At 36.8% G+C, this 15,255-nt stretch overlaps 1 long non-coding RNA gene across 1 annotated transcript; it reads right to left on the reverse strand.

Moving 5' to 3' along the window:
• Positions 1 to 6,326: 6,326 nt before the first annotated feature.
• On the reverse strand, positions 6,327 to 14,235 carry LOC121630975. The gene is made up of 3 exons (XR_006008647.1): positions 14,114 to 14,235; positions 9,535 to 9,536; positions 6,327 to 6,336 (listed from the first exon to the last, which is right to left on the reverse strand). It is a non-coding gene; the product is annotated as an uncharacterized LOC121630975 (long non-coding RNA).
• Positions 14,236 to 15,255: the final 1,020 nt, after the last annotated feature.

The following is a 15,255-nucleotide window of genomic DNA, read 5'->3' on the forward strand; positions in this document are numbered from 1 at the left end:
TGTCATTCAGCTCTGCAGAGGCCTGCTAACCAGCTATGCGTCTGATTCAGTTCCTGATGGAAATTATCCAGAGTTGATGCTTTAGTCACAGATTTTCCCAAAAAGTTTGTGCTTTTTTCCCACAAATGTGGGAATGAAACTTAAATGTACTAAACAGTCAGATTGACTGAGTACTGACACTTGTTTTTCTACTTAAGCAATGATTTAAAAAGGTTGTAAATCTTGTTCTAGTAAACTTAAGTGCACCATAGTTAGTTTGATAATTATTGAAGGTAATTTTTCAACAGCGAAGTTGTGGCTAGTGAAATCCACTAGCCACAGTGACTGGTGAGCAAAAAAGTTGATGTCAAGCCCTGTATATACATATACACACACACACACATATATGTATATATATATATATATATATATGAAGTGAAAAATACTTTATTGATCCCACAGGGAGATTCAACAATGTAGTCATTTTTTCTCTCTCACTCCTTTTTTTTTTAACGACAATAAAACAACAACTATGATAATTATAATGATAAAGAAGTCTTGTTCCGTAGGGTGATGGCTGCTGGCAGGAGTGATCTTCTGTACTTTTCAGTCTTACAGCGGATCCGAAGAAGCCTCTCTCTGAGCACACTCTGTTGTTTGATCACTGTTGTGGAGTAGTAAATAATCCTCCATGATCTTCTACATAAATATGTTCTGTGGCCCATCGGGCCATGTCAGAAGGTCCCCACTTGGTTGATATGGAATGACAGGGGTCCACTGTTGGATGGTACAGAATGACACAAGTCCCCACTAAGATGGCATAGAACGACATACACACTCCAGATTGAGTTAATATACTGTAGAGGAAATTAACCTAAGACACCAGTTTATTGGAGGGTATGGCACAACCATTGTATACATATTCTAATAAGTACATAATCCTACCCACTCCTTTTAAGGGTCTATCACTAATAGTATTACTGCCATATCCATTTGCACTTAATGCACAATAAACAATGAATGATTATGTACACAGTAATCTTTATAATGGCGGTTAAATATGTCATATAAGAATTGAATGGAAAATTATAATCTGGAAATCAGAGCTGTCAAAAGTTCTCACAAAAGTTCTCACATTCTCATTCTCAATATCTATTCTTTCAAATACACACAAAAAACAGACACTTGTATGAACAAAAATGCTGGTAAAAGTAAAAGTACAGGTTGAAAGTACTGTTGAACTGGAAAATAATCAAAGGTATTTACAGGTAAATTTATATAATATAAGACCATGCAAAGATTTTATAGGACACCAGTTAGATTGAAAAGATTTGGTCTCAAGTTTGTTCTTCTATGTTGGAAGTGTTAAGATAAGATACTTTGATGCATTGTCTTGATTGGGAAGAAGTGTGCCGCTTTGTCAGAGATTGTGTTTAGTTTGGGATAACGAATCAATCCCATTTTCCCATCCTAGTTCTTTTTGCTTATTGATTTTCACACTTGAGATTTACTGTAAGTCAAAATTCCTTTTTCTAACATGTGCTTTAATACTATCTGTCTTTATTAGTCTTTACAGTGTAAACACCATTTTTGCATTTGTTGTTTTTAACATTGTAAAGTGATGTTTAGGGAGATTATTACATGATTTTGTAATGCGCTGAGAAAAAAACACATCAAATAACATGATTATATTACGTTAAAATAAAAATCTGTTTTTTGTGTGTATTTGAAAGAATAGATATTGAGCTTACCCTTACACTGGTGCTCCGTTTATATGAACTACCCACAGCGTTACCCTTACACTGATGCTCCGTTTACATGAACTACCCACAGCGTTACCCTTACACTGAGAATGTGAGAACTTTTGACAGCTCTGATTTCCAGATTATAATTTTCCATTCAATTCTTATATGACATATTTAACCGCCATTATAAAGATTACTGTGTACATAATCATTCATTGTTTATTGTGCATTAAGTGCAAATGGATATGGCAGTAATACTATTAGTGATAGACCCTTAAAAGGAGTGGGTAGGATTATGTACTTATTAGAATATGTATACAATGGTTGTGCCATACCCTCCAATAAACTGGTGTCTTAGGTTAATTTCCTCTACAGTATATTAACTCAATCTGGAGTGTGTATGTCGTTCTATGCCATCTTAGTGGGGACTTGTGTCATTCTGTACCATCCAACAGTGGACCCCTGTCATTCCATATCAACCAAGTGGGGACCTTCTGACATGGCCCGATGGGCCACAGAACATATTTATGTAGAAGATCATGTAGGATTATTTACTACTCCACAACAGTGATCAAACAACAGAGTGTGCTCAGAGAGAGGCTTCTTCGGATCCGCTGTAAGACTGAAAAGTACAGAAGATCACTCCTGCCAGCAGCCATCACCCTACGGAACAAGACTTCTTTATCATTATAATTATCATAGTTGTTGTTTTATTGTCGTTAAAAAAAAAAGGAGTGAGAGAGAAAAAATGACTACATTGTTGAATCTCCCTGTGGGATCAATAAAGTATTTTTCACTTCATATATATATATATATATATATACATATATGTGTGTGTGTGTGTATATGTATATACAGGGCTTGACATCAACTTTTTTGCTCACCAGTCACTGTGGCTAGTGGATTTCACTAGCCACAACTTCGCTGTTGAAAAATTACCTTCAATAATTATCAAACTAACTATGGTGCACTTAAGTTTACTAGAACAAGATTTACAACCTTTTTAAATCATTGCTTAAGTAGAAAAACAAGTGTCAGTACTCAGTCAATCTGACTGTTTAGTACATTTAAGTTTCATTCCCACATTTGTGGGAAAAAAGCACAAACTTTTTGGGAAAATCTGTGACTAAAGCATCAACTCTGGATAATTTCCATCAGGAACTGAATCAGACGCATAGCTGGTTAGCAGGCCTCTGCAGAGCTGAATGACATGTGCATGAGCACATTTAGCCATTAGATTCAGGTGTGATGGGGAAGGGATGCATCTAGAAGCTGCAGGATAGAAGCTCTGCAGGACTGGACTTGGGCTCCCCTAAATTATATTCTTACCTGGTTCTTCCCGACCTCGCTCTCTCTCCTCTCCTGCTTTTTCCATCTCTCCCTCTCTGGACCGATAATTGTACACAAATAGATTGTATTCAACAAGATGAAATTATATATATATATATATATATATATATACACTATACACACTATACACTATACACATATTTTTAATTAGATCCAATTAATAAATTTTACTTAGGTCAATTTCTTCTTCATTCACTCAATCTGGAGTGTGTATGTCACTCTATGCCATCTTAGACTTGTGTCATTCTGTACCATCCAACAGTGGACCCCTGTCATTCTATATCAACCAAGTGGGGACCTTCTGACATGGCCCGATGAGCCACAGAACATATATAGAAGCTTATGTAGGATTATTTACACCCTCTACACAACACGGTAATCAAACAACAGAGTGTGTTCAGTGAGAGGCTTGTTCAGGTCTGCTGTAAGACTGAAAGGTACAGAAGATCATTCCTGCCAGCACCCATCGGCCTCCAGAACAAGACCTCCTAGTCATTATTATTATTATTATTATTATTTTATTGTTGTTTCAAAAAAGGGGTGAGAGAGGAAAAAAAAAAACATTTTTTTATCTTCCTGTGGATCAATAAAGTATTTTTCACTTTGTTTAATTTAATAAATAAATACTCTCTACACATATTTTTTAAATTAGATCCAATTAATAAATTTTAACTGTAAGTCAGTTTCTTCTTCATTCACTCAATCTGGAGTGTATATGTCACTCTATGCCATCTTAGTGGGGACTTGTGTCATTCTGTACCATCCAACAGTGGACCCCTGTCATTCCATATCAACCAAGTGGGGACTTTGTCTGACAGAACAATATTACCTAGTGATTTTTCAGTTTCATAATTTTGTACTTTTTTTCTTCTTTTTGAGTTTTCATTCTTTTTATTTATTCATATATAGTACTTTGTATCTTCTTTATTTGATCACTTTCGTATTTATTTTACTTCCATTGATTTGAACTCTATAGATCTTTCAAATCTTAATTTATTCCTATATTTATTTATGTATTTTCTACCTTGATTCTACACATGACTAAAGTACAGAGCAGTACTTTAGTCCTGTGTAGTTGTTTGAAAAGCTGTCTAAATAAATTTGTATTGGATTGGAGGTCCCCTCTTTGATATGTAGACAACGCCCAGAGATTCAGGTCCCCTCTTGGCAATTTCTTTAAAAATAATTAAAAGTCACATTTTCAGTTATATTATGGTAATACAGCTTAAAAGTGAATTTTGTATTGGGTTAATTTTTTTTCAAAACGACCAGAAACATAAGTCCACTGTTACCAGGTTCCCCCGACAGTCCCCTCTTCCCTTGGTAAGTGTGTGTGTGTGTGTGTGTGTGTGTGTGTGTGTGTGTGTGTGTGTGTGTGTGTGTGTGTGTAGCAATTGCTTTCTATTGCAACTCTTAGTATTACCATCAATGTCCTTCACTACCAACAAGCACATAACTCCCTCTGCTGCTTCTGTGACCGCTTAAATGCTTTTACTTTTGTGTTGCACAAACCAGCAGCAAAATGAGACAACAGCTTCACCCGGCGGTGGCTGCAGGACTACAACTCGGCTGTAGTTGCCTTGGACCAAAATACAGTGCAGGCACATCATTGCCAACTTCACAACAATCAGTTCAGCAGAAAAAAAAGATTTAGTATGAAAGAGTAGACAACAAACGGCAGAGCTGAACATGTAACAATGAAAATTGAGAAAACTTCACCTACCTCCTCCACTGCAGATGCGGTACTCTTTCATCAACATTGTCCTCGCACAAACCTGATGGCCACACGGAGGAAGCTGCAGATTGTCGAAGTTCAGTGTTGGAAGTGATCCACAAAATCACCAAATTCCTTCTTTACTTCTGCATCACAACACCTCCAGCAATCGTTCCGCAGCGTCGCACACCCGCTCCTTAAGTACAAGAGGTTCTTCCAAATCATGAAATAACCCCACCGCGAGTAGTAGTTACCAGTTCTCCAAATTATCCCTCAGGCATCTATTTTATTCTGGATAACTCAGAAGCGGAAAAAAAAAAAACACACAACACACGGCAAAAACTCCTAAACAAGTCCTCTACAACACCACGCGCAGCTTCAAGCGACGTTTTGTGGCACATGAGTTCAAGAGCAGAGCTGAGTTTTTTTCACAGATATATGTTCCTCATTAATTCATTTTCATTTAATCATGTCCACCAGCACGTCCCTCGTCTTTTTTAGTTTTCTTTTAACAGATCCTTCCAGAGATGTGCGGCGGTGCGCAGCAGCTGCGTCAAGTGAGCTGGAGCGGAGCAATACAGGAAATGAGAGGACGGAACCCTCCCTGTAAAAGCATCCTTGCAGCAACTGAGGAAACAGACAATCTATATAGCAGAGGACTGCTTTGGAACAGACTGAGTGAGTTGTTCTTACTCTAGCATTTGGTATTATTAGTGTAGACAAGATGTTTTTTCTCATGGTCAGAAGTCATGCGTATTTTCTGTATTATTTAACACATTTGCGCAGAATAAAGAGCTGAGTTTCAGGGATTCAGGTCACGAATTTATAGAGGCTAACATATGTGAGAACAACATCTCACAGGACTTATAAAGCACTTATAGCAGTGTCTCCAGGCTCTTCCCTCATGTTGCTTTCTTGATCCCGAGGTTCCGACCGTGCACTGTCATCAGTGGTTCTGATCCTGGACTGAACGCAGCTCTGGAACTGGCCTTGGTCCTTAATTGGAGCTGACCATGGTTCTGAAATTTAGTCAAGACTTAAAAAATTCCACACATACAGATAGTCAGAAAAACTGTTTATTTATTTATTTATAATTATTTTTTATTTTTAAACGCTTTTTGTCTTTAATGATCCAGCTAATTAAATCGTTTGTTTATTAGTCAACTGTTTTTTCTCTTCAAAAGTTGTTTATTACTATATTTTTTAATCATTCTAAATTTTTTCATAAACAGTGTGTCTTCAGTAAATGGATTAACAATAAAAGGTGATAATATTTATTTCTGATGCAGAAACTAAATGAAACTAGGTGTATTGTAAATGTCAATAACTTGTAAATACCTGTATATGTTTCTTATAAAATAAACATTTAAATAAACAGTTTGTTTTTATCTATTTATTTATTTATTGTTTTATATATGAAATCTGGTCTATATTATCTTAAATGTTTTAGTGAAAGAAATGGTTACTTACCCCCTCCCTGAGCCACCACTTTTGCGCTTTGGAGGGGTTTTCTCATCCCAGGGATTCTAGGAGCTATGCTGTCAGGGGCTTTCTGAAAGTGTGGGCGTACTCATTGCCCCCAGCTTGGTGCCTGTATGTTGGAGTTTATCCTGGAGGAAACAGGATGGCCTGCCTGCGCATTCAGGTGGTTGGATGGGTCCTGACTGTTGTTTGTGTTTACGTAATATACAGCAATTTTGTGTATCCACCCTTTTTGTAGTTCTTGGATAGAGTGTTGGAGAGAAATCCTTCCAGGGACTCCTTCATTCTGCTGGGGGACTTCAGTGCACCCCTTGATAATGGATGTTGTGTGGTGGTGGAAGGAATAATTTAAAGACTTTGTCAACCCTATCGACACGTCTTCCAATGAGGAAGCAGAGTTGGAAACACAGGACTGGGCTTTCCTATCTCTTCCCTTAGACACAGGCTGAGAAGCTTTGTCATGTGGAAGGAGTTCAGAGTAAAGTCACTGCTCCTCTGCACCATGAGGAGCCAGATGAGGTGGCTCAGGCAACTCGGGTTAGGATGCCCCTGAATGCCTTCCTAGTGAGATATTCCAGGCATGTCCCACCAGGAGGAAAGATCCAGGACATGGGAGAGAATACATCTCTTGGCTGGTCTGGGGAAAATCGGGATCCCTCCAGATGAGCTGGCAAACGTGGCTGGGATGAGGGATGTCTGGGATTCCCTGCTTAGGTAGCTGCTCCCATGACCAGACCTGGATAAGCGGCAAGAAAATGGATGGATGGATGCTTTCTTACAGGCCATCTTTCTTTATTGTCTTTGTCTTTTTTAAATGTTGATAAATGGGTGACAAAAATGTAAATCACAAATTATATTTCTATTTACAATGAAAACATGGACCATATTGGCTCAGGGTTGATTTAATATGTCTTTGCTTTAGTTTAATGGAAAAATCAGATGCCATAATAAATAAATAAATAAATAAATGACCTGCAGCCCATCACTGTGCATGCTGCACATTCACATAATGTGTTCAGAGAAATATTCAAAGATGCAATCCAACTATATTAATTATTGGACAATATCATAGCATTAGAAAAAAGAAAAAGGAAGAAAACACAAAGCACTAAAGAGAAGGGATGCACTACCTCTTTTTCCTAGGTAGATGTCACTAGAGGTCTTTAAAGTGAGATTAAATTATAAAGTTTAATTTGTTTTACAAAAATCACAAATGGGTGTATTTTTAAATAATATGCAGTTAAAACAAAATGTTCACTTGGAGAATTTTCAAATAAAGATAAATAAATGTGTTATTTACTGGAGGCAATGTTTACAGCATGCATGTATTTGGAATACTGCTGTGCTTACATATGGTGAATTTTCATTAGATACACAGTGGCAGAGCTGTGAGAGTCTATATCATCTGGGAAAAACTTACAAGATGATGAATTTTTAATATCTAATGGTTGGAGGATAGAATTTCTATGATTTACCTATAAGAAGATGGAGTATACATAAACAGAGACTCATAAATTGACAATGAACCTTTAGTTAGAAAGAACTCTTTTCCATTTTACATTTATGTTTGTCTTCTTTAAAATGACTTTACTTGCTGTTTGGTACAATAAAACACAAATTCCAATCCCTTACATAGATATTTAGATATAGATGGTTTGTGTGTTTAAAAGATATGACAATAAATGTTGTATTAAATGCAATTATTGAAATTTATTCTCACATTAGATGAAGAGTCATTGCTATATAGAAAATAATTGGTAAAATACGTTTTAGAAATATTATTTTTGTGAGCTGGCGGTGGACAATATTTATCTATAAGTTCATAGCTATTTATCAATATTTCATGCTTTACAGTAAGACTTTTTCATTTTTGAACTTTTAAATATAGCCAAAAACTGAAATATAAAAAATCTGCCACTCACTGGATCTGCTGCAAGCTAATGTCTAACCTCAAGAGGGTGCAACACACTTACATGAGTGTGTTTCAAATACATCTCTTACACCATCGGTGTCAGACAGGAGGCATTCACAACCACACAGCCTCATGTAAACATGTGGAGAGAACATAAATGTGCCAGGCTGCACACTGTAGCTTTAACTTATAGTAAAGGCACAAATAAAGGGGAAAACATGTTTCAACATGCTTCAACACACACCTAGGATGATATAAACAAAGATAAGCACTTGCTTTTTTCATCAAACTGGCTGAAAGTTATAGAAAATTCAGTCAATATTATGTCAAAAATCTTTCAGTGACCAATAGATTTCTTCAGTGAAGATTTTTAGGACTGAAATTCTTTCAGTACTGGCACCTGAAGACCTATTAATTTACATCATAATCACATATAAAGCATCAGAACAAATCACATGGTTATTTGAATTACAAGGCTTGGGTCATTTCAAAGAATCAATAAATGAGATGGCCATGGCTCAGGTGTTCTTCTTTCAGTCAGAAGATCCCTGGTTCTATTCCAACCCCTGTAAAATGTTAAAATGTTCTTGCAACACTTGCAACTACATTGATAAATATTTTAAACTTCCTGTGTTCCCTTGTTTTGACAATACTGTCATGTCTATCTCAACTGCCTGTTTCTGCTGTTTGTTGTCTACCTTGATGAAATTGGTTAGGCATCCTCAATTTATCAGTCTGGATCTGGAAGTCCCACAGGATGTGTAGATGTTTCTCTTACATAATTTCAGCCAGTAGTTGTGTGTCCTGAAACTGTGCTGGACTGTCTCGGAGGTCTCTTTGTACAGCCTGGCAAGTTTAAAGGTTGCAGTGTGAGTGTGGACCATTTCTTGATTAACAGTTTCATTAGTCTGTGTACATGATTTCAACAACTGGAAGATGATGCAAGTTACAGTGAAATCGTTTCATCTTGTCTGTGCTCTGTTCTCCAAATGAACTCATTATAAAAACTCACAGAGGGGAAATGAGCAAACACACACTATCACCCACGCAAGTTACACATGCAAGCAATGTTTTGGTCTAAGTTGCCACAGGACAACTACTGAACCATCTATCATTTGCCCCTAATTGGATTTACAAGGAAAATAATTTGACATTATGCTTTGCTGTTTGCTATGTCAAACTAAGCACACCTGCTACAATTAGGCAAACACAAACACACACACACACACCAAACTGTGTTTATTCCAGCCAATATCAGAGAGCAGAAAGGAGAAACTGTTGCTAAGAGACGTGGCTTCCTTGCTTCTTGCCATTCAACATCATTAGTTGGCCTTTACTGTCACTTTCCTAACCACTCAGTCTAGTCAGGACAATGTTTTGGTGGAGAAAGGAACTCGTTTATCAGCTTTGCCAGTTGTATATATATTGTGCTGAGGGCAAAATTATAAGTGCTTTAATGGAGCCATTGATTTAGAAGAGAAAATACTGGGGTTAGATAGGTATTAGAGGCAGCTATGTAATACAAGGCTAAGAAAGGGTTGAGAATGAAGCATTTGTACTGAAAGTGTTTTTATTGGACACAATTCCAAAGCTGAGCTGCTGCACACCGAAGGATTTTGGGTTTACTTAAAACTGTCATCTTTGATTTTCATGATAGTTGAAAGAAATGTTTCTGTAGGTTTTTCTGCTCTTTCTTTCCTTTGACTGGATGACATACAAGACAGGAACCATAAATAGAGTTTGTATCACACATTTAAAGATACTAAAACAAATATTTGTATTAGTTGATTCTTTTCAGAGTTGGGTAATGCACCTGTGGATGGACAGAAGTGAACAACTGATATTGATGCTGATGATATTGCAGATCATCTTCTGCCATCTTTTACCTCAAGCAAAAATTAAACTATTTTTCATTCATTTAATTTATTTACGTACACGTCGCAGTCAAGATGGATTTTCTATTGATGGTCTTCCTAACACAATGGGTGCAATCGACTGCACATATTGCACAACCATTGTATACATATTCTAATAAGTACATAATCCTACCCACTCCTTTTAAGGGTCTATCACTAATAGTATTACTGCCATATCCATTTGCACTTAATGCACAATAAACAATGAATGATTATGTACACAGTAATCTTTATAATGGCGGTTAAATATGTCATATAAGAATTGAATGGAAAATTATAATCTGGAAATCAGAGCTGTCAAAAGTTCTCACATTCTCAGTGTAAGGGTAACGCTGTGGGTAGTTCATGTAAACGGAGCATCAGTGTAAGGGTAACGCTGTGGGTAGTTCATATAAACGGAGCACCAGTGTAAGGGTAAGCTCAATATCTATTCTTTCAAATACACACAAAAAACAGATTTTTATTTTAACGTAATATAATCATGTTATTTGATGTGTTTTTTTCTCAGCGCATTACAAAATCATGTAATAATCTCCCTAAACATCACTTTACAATGTTAAAAACAACAAATGCAAAAATGGTGTTTACACTGTAAAGACTAATAAAGACAGATAGTATTAAAGCACATGTTAGAAAAAGGAATTTTGACTTACAGTAAATCTCAAGTGTGAAAATCAATAAGCAAAAAGAACTAGGATGGGAAAATGGGATTGATTCGTTATCCCAAACTAAACACAATCTCTGACAAAGCGGCACACTTCTTCCCAATCAAGACAATGCATCAAAGTATCTTATCTTAACACTTCCAACATAGAAGAACAAACTTGAGACCAAATCTTTTCAATCTAACTGGTGTCCTATAAAATCTTTGCATGGTCTTATATTATATAAATTTACCTGTAAATACCTTTGATTATTTTCCAGTTCAACAGTACTTTCAACCTGTACTTTTACTTTTACCAGCATTTTTGTTCATACAAGTGTCTGTTTTTTGTGTGTATTTGAAAGAATAGATATTGAGAATGAGAATGTGAGAACTTTTGTGAGAACTTTTGACAGCTCTGATTTCCAGATTATAATTTTCCATTCAATTCTTATATGACATATTTAACCGCCATTATAAAGATTACTGTGTACATAATCATTCATTGTTTATTGTGCATTAAGTGCAAATGGATATGGCAGTAATACTATTAGTGATAGACCCTTAAAAGGAGTGGGTAGGATTATGTACTTATTAGAATATGTATACAATGGTTGTGCCATACCCTCCAATAAACTGGTGTCTTAGGTTAATTTCCTCTACAGTATATTAACTCAATCTGGAGTGTGTATGTCGTTCTATGCCATCTTAGTGGGGACTTGTGTCATTCTGTACCATCCAACAGTGGACCCCTGTCATTCCATATCAACCAAGTGGGGACCTTCTGACATGGCCCGATGGGCCACAGAACATATTTATGTAGAAGATCATGGAGGATTATTTACTACTCCACAACAGTGATCAAACAACAGAGTGTGCTCAGAGAGAGGCTTCTTCGGATCCGCTGTAAGACTGAAAAGTACAGAAGATCACTCCTGCCAGCAGCCATCACCCTACGGAACAAGACTTCTTTATCATTATAATTATCATAGTTGTTGTTTTATTGTCGTTAAAAAAAAAAGGAGTGAGAGAGAAAAAATGACTACATTGTTGAATCTCCCTGTGGGATCAATAAAGTATTTTTCACTTCATATATATATATATATATATATAAATATATGTGTGTGTGTGTGTATATGTATATACAGGGCTTGACATCAACTTTTTTGCTCACCAGTCACTGTGGCTTGTGGATTTCACTAGCCACAACTTCGCTGTTGAAAAATTACCTTCAATAATTATCAAACTAACTATGGTGCACTTAAGTTTACTAGAACAAGATTTACAACCTTTTTAAATCATTGCTTAAGTAGAAAAACAAGTGTCAGTACTCAGTCAATCTGACTGTTTAGTACATTTAAGTTTCATTCCCACATTTGTGGGAAAAAAGCACAAACTTTTTGGGAAAATCTGTGACTAAAGCATCAACTCTGGATAATTTCCATCAGGAACTGAATCAGACGCATAGCTGGTTAGCAGGCCTCTGCAGAGCTGAATGACATGTGCATGAGCACATTTAGCCATTAGATTCAGGTGTGATGGGGAAGGGATGCATCTAGAAGCTGCAGGATAGAAGCTCTGCAGGACTGGACTTGGGCTCCCCTAAATTATATTCTTACCTGGTTCTTCCCGACCTCGCTCTCTCTCCTCTCCTGCTTTTTCCATCTCTCCCTCTCTGGACCGATAATTGTACACAAATAGATTGTATTCAACAAGATGAAATTATATATATATATATATATATATATATATACACTATACACACTATACACTATACACATATTTTTAATTAGATCCAATTAATAAATTTTACTTAGGTCAATTTCTTCTTCATTCACTCAATCTGGAGTGTGTATGTCACTCTATGCCATCTTAGACTTGTGTCATTCTGTACCATCCAACAGTGGACCCCTGTCATTCTATATCAACCAAGTGGGGACCTTCTGACATGGCCCGATGAGCCACAGAACATATATAGAAGCTTATGTAGGATTATTTACACCCTCTACACAACACGGTAATCAAACAACAGAGTGTGTTCAGTGAGAGGCTTGTTCAGGTCTGCTGTAAGACTGAAAGGTACAGAAGATCATTCCTGCCAGCACCCATCGGCCTCCAGAACAAGACCTCCTAGTCATTATTATTATTATTATTATTATTTTATTGTTGTTTCAAAAAAGGGGTGAGAGAGGAAAAAAAAAAACATTTTTTTATCTTCCTGTGGATCAATAAAGTATTTTTCACTTTGTTTAATTTAATAAATAAATACTCTCTACACATATTTTTTAAATTAGATCCAATTAATAAATTTTAACTGTAAGTCAGTTTCTTCTTCATTCACTCAATCTGGAGTGTATATGTCACTCTATGCCATCTTAGTGGGGACTTGTGTCATTCTGTACCATCCAACAGTGGACCCCTGTCATTCCATATCAACCAAGTGGGGACTTTGTCTGACAGAACAATATTACCTAGTGATTTTTCAGTTTCATAATTTTGTACTTTTTTTCTTCTTTTTGAGTTTTCATTCTTTTTATTTATTCATATATAGTACTTTGTATCTTCTTTATTTGATCACTTTCGTATTTATTTTACTTCCATTGATTTGAACTCTATAGATCTTTCAAATCTTAATTTATTCCTATATTTATTTATGTATTTTCTACCTTGATTCTACACATGACTAAAGTACAGAGCAGTACTTTAGTCCTGTGTAGTTGTTTGAAAAGCTGTCTAAATAAATTTGTATTGGATTGGAGGTCCCCTCTTTGATATGTAGACAACGCCCAGAGATTCAGGTCCCCTCTTGGCAATTTCTTTAAAAATAATTAAAAGTCACATTTTCAGTTATATTATGGTAATACAGCTTAAAAGTGAATTTTGTATTGGGTTAATTTTTTTTCAAAACGACCAGAAACATAAGTCCACTGTTACCAGGTTCCCCCGACAGTCCCCTCTTCCCTTGGTAAGTGTGTGTGTGTGTGTGTGTGTGTGTGTGTGTGTGTGTGTGTGTGTGTGTGTGTGTGTGTAGCAATTGCTTTCTATTGCAACTCTTAGTATTACCATCAATGTCCTTCACTACCAACAAGCACATAACTCCCTCTGCTGCTTCTGTGACCGCTTAAATGCTTTTACTTTTGTGTTGCACAAACCAGCAGCAAAATGAGACAACAGCTTCACCCGGCGGTGGCTGCAGGACTACAACTCGGCTGTAGTTGCCTTGGACCAAAATACAGTGCAGGCACATCATTGCCAACTTCACAACAATCAGTTCAGCAGAAAAAAAAGATTTAGTATGAAAGAGTAGACAACAAACGGCAGAGCTGAACATGTAACAATGAAAATTGAGAAAACTTCACCTACCTCCTCCACTGCAGATGCGGTACTCTTTCATCAACATTGTCCTCGCACAAACCTGATGGCCACACGGAGGAAGCTGCAGATTGTCGAAGTTCAGTGTTGGAAGTGATCCACAAAATCACCAAATTCCTTCTTTACTTCTGCATCACAACACCTCCAGCAATCGTTCCGCAGCGTCGCACACCCGCTCCTTAAGTACAAGAGGTTCTTCCAAATCATGAAATAACCCCACCGCGAGTAGTAGTTACCAGTTCTCCAAATTATCCCTCAGGCATCTATTTTATTCTGGATAACTCAGAAGCGGAAAAAAAAAAAAACACACAACACACGGCAAAAACTCCTAAACAAGTCCTCTACAACACCACGCGCAGCTTCAAGCGACGTTTTGTGGCACATGAGTTCAAGAGCAGAGCTGAGTTTTTTTCACAGATATATGTTCCTCGTTAATTCATTTTCATTTAATCATATCCACCAGCACGTCCCTCGTCTTTTTTAGTTTTCTTTTAACAGATCCTTCCAGAGATGCGCGGCGGTGCGCAGCAGCTGCGTCAAGTGAGCTGGAGCGGAGCTATACAGGAAATGAGAGGACGGAACCCTCACTGTAAAAGCATCCTTGCAGCAACTGAGGAAACAGACAATCTATATAGCAGAGGACTGCTTTGGAACAGACTGAGTGAGTTGATCTTACTCTAGCATTTGGTATTATTAGTGTAGACAAGATGTTTTTTCTCATGGTCAGAAGTCATGCGTATTTTCTGTATTATTTAACACATTTGCGCAGAATAAAGAGCTGAGTTTCAGGGATTCAGGTCACGAATTTATAGAGGCTAACATATGTGAGAACAACATCTCACAGGACTTATAAAGCACTTATAGCAGTGTCTCCAGGCTCTTCCCTCATGTTGCTTTCTTGATCCCGAGGTTCCGACCGTGCACTGTCATCAGTGGTTCTGATCCTGGACTGAACGCAGCTCTGGAACTGGCCTTGGTCCTTAATTGGAGCTGACCATGGTTCTGAAATTTAGTCAAGACTTAAAAAATTCCACACATACAGATAGTCAGAAAAACTGTTTATTTATTTATTTATAATTATTTTTTATTTTTAAACGCTTTTTGTCTTTAATGATCCAGCTAATTAAATCGTTTGTTTATTA

The sequence above is a fragment of the Melanotaenia boesemani genome, chromosome 2, assembly GCF_017639745.1.
Source record: "Melanotaenia boesemani isolate fMelBoe1 chromosome 2, fMelBoe1.pri, whole genome shotgun sequence".
NCBI lineage: Eukaryota > Metazoa > Chordata > Actinopteri > Atheriniformes > Melanotaeniidae > Melanotaenia > Melanotaenia boesemani.